Here is a 2,455-nt window from a genome sequence, read left to right as displayed (position 1 = left end):
TTCAATGTGTGAATTTTGTCCTTATAGGATATACGATATGGTTCGGAGAAGACGAACTCGAATGGTTCTTTAGTGAGATTATGACTGACCACACAGGAACATGACGTATATTTCATATTTTGGAGGGGGTTAACAGAGGAGTTGCGAACTATGGTATTTCCACGATTGGAAGTTACATATACCCTCACCAAGTTTTTTAGAGGAAGTAACACAATTAGAAGAAACATTGGCTATAGAACGAGAGGAACAAGAATGGCGCGTTAGTGAGCGTCGAATGAAGTTTGAACGTAGGCAGAGAAAATACCTACGTAGAAAATGATTAGTGTAGATGTATACGTTAATCATACTTGTCTTATGTAAGTAATGAATGATGAATGTATATGTATGTTTGAGCGGATATGTGTGTGTATATGTATACAGGCATACAAATGAATCAGATATAGGAAAAAAAATGCAGTTACCTAAGGAATGCATTTTTTTTTAGATGATAAGTGTGGTTAAAATGCTACCAGAATGCTACCACATTTGATAAAAGTTGTATTATTTTAAAACAACTTTATGTTATGAAATGATGCTAGGATTTATTTAGATTTATACATACACACATATCCGGAAATTTAGCCATGTTTACCACTATTCTTCTTATGTAGACACATGGAAACATGGTTCGTCCACGTAGATAACGTTTGGTTCAAGAATTAAGAGTGGATTTAGCTGCCACCATAGCTAACTTAAGAGCTAGACTTGAGGCTCAAAAGTATGAAAATAGAAATTTACGGGCACAGTTAGAGTAAAGAGACCAGGAATAGGAGCGAAGAAGAGCGCCACCTGTTCAACCGGCACCGCAACCAGAGCTTGCGGCGATGCCAGAAGTGGTGCCACAAGCTATTCCGATTGCTAATCAGGAACCATTATATGTACGGTTTCGTAGGATGAAGCCACTAGAATTTGAAGGTTCCACTGACCCACTAGAAGCTAAGGAGTGGTTAACTTCACTCCAAACGATTCTGGATTTCATGAATCTAACGGAGCAAGAAAAAGTTCTCTGTGCTTCATATGTGTTAAAGAAAGATACCCGCTACTGGTGGGAGACAGTGGTAATAAGAAGGAATGTAGCAATGATGACTTGGAATGAATTCTTAGGAGAATTCAATGCTAAGTACTCTGATACTTTAGGTCTCCGAGCTTAACAAAATGAATTCAATAATTTGAAGCAAGGTGATATGACTATTATGGAGGCTTGTCGTAAGTTCGATCGATTGGCAAGGCTATGCCCTCAGCTAGTGCCAACAGAAATGGAAAGGGTGCGACGAATGTTAGTGATGTTTCACCCCGAGATAGCTACAGTAGTAGACAGTGGGGAAAGACCACCCACAACAGTAGCAGATTGTGTTGGTAGAGCAGTCCGAGCAGAATATCACCTAGCCCAAGCTAAAGAAGAGAGAACCAAATTCTGGGATGCCAAGAAAAAGGAACAAGCCCAAGCAAAGCAAACCCAAAAGGGGAATCAAAAGAATAATCAAGCTGGTTAGAGTAACCAAGCTAATAGAACTGGACAAGGAAATCGACCCCCGTAAAGACGTCCACAGAATAACCAGAACCTGAATAAGAGGAAGGAAATTTTAGTGGAAATTGAAACTTTAATTCCCAAAGTCCGCAACAGAGGCAAGATCGCAACACGAATATAGTTGAGTGCTCTAAGTGCGGAAAGAAACATTCGGGTGTATGTCGTTATGGAACAAACAATTGCTATACATGTGGCAAAGAGGGCCAATATTCCTGGAATTGTCCTCAGAATTCAAATAGACAGCCTACTAACCAGGCAAATACGATGCATATAAGAGTGGAGGAAATGCAACCTCAGCAAGATAGAATAGAAGCCCCGTCACAAACCAATGCTAGGTTGTTGGCATACACGAAAAATGATGCAGAAGCTGGCACGTCAAGAGTCGTGACAGGTCAGCTTACTATTGCTCAGTACTCAGCATACGCATTATTTGATTCCGGTGCATCACATTCGTTTGCATGATATGGAATTGCTGAGAAATTAAATTATGCTATGAATAGAATTGGTCAGACATTTAGGACTACCCTGCCATCCGGGGAAATTCTATTGTCTGAATTTAGGTTAGAGCACGTACCAATAATTATAGCTAACATGGAGCTATACATAAATCTAGTCATATTAAAGATAATCGACTACGACGTCATCCTAGGAATGGATTTCTTAGGAAAATATCAAGCTACTATCGATTGTTATAATAAGAAGGTGATTTTCTGACCCGATGGGGAAGAAACTTTTGAGTACGTTGATCGCTCTAAACGTACCCCCAGACGAGTAATTAATGCAATGGAAGCAAAGAAATTACTTTCAAGTGGTTGCGAAGGATATTTAGTTCATGTTGTGGATACGACTAAAACTGATAAGTTGCAACCAAAATATGTGCCGATAGTT

The sequence above is a fragment of the Morus notabilis genome, unplaced genomic scaffold (assembly GCF_000414095.1).
Source record: "Morus notabilis unplaced genomic scaffold, ASM41409v2 Scaffold221, whole genome shotgun sequence".
Taxonomy (NCBI): domain Eukaryota; kingdom Viridiplantae; phylum Streptophyta; class Magnoliopsida; order Rosales; family Moraceae; genus Morus; species Morus notabilis.
This window is presented reverse-complemented; position numbering follows the sequence as displayed.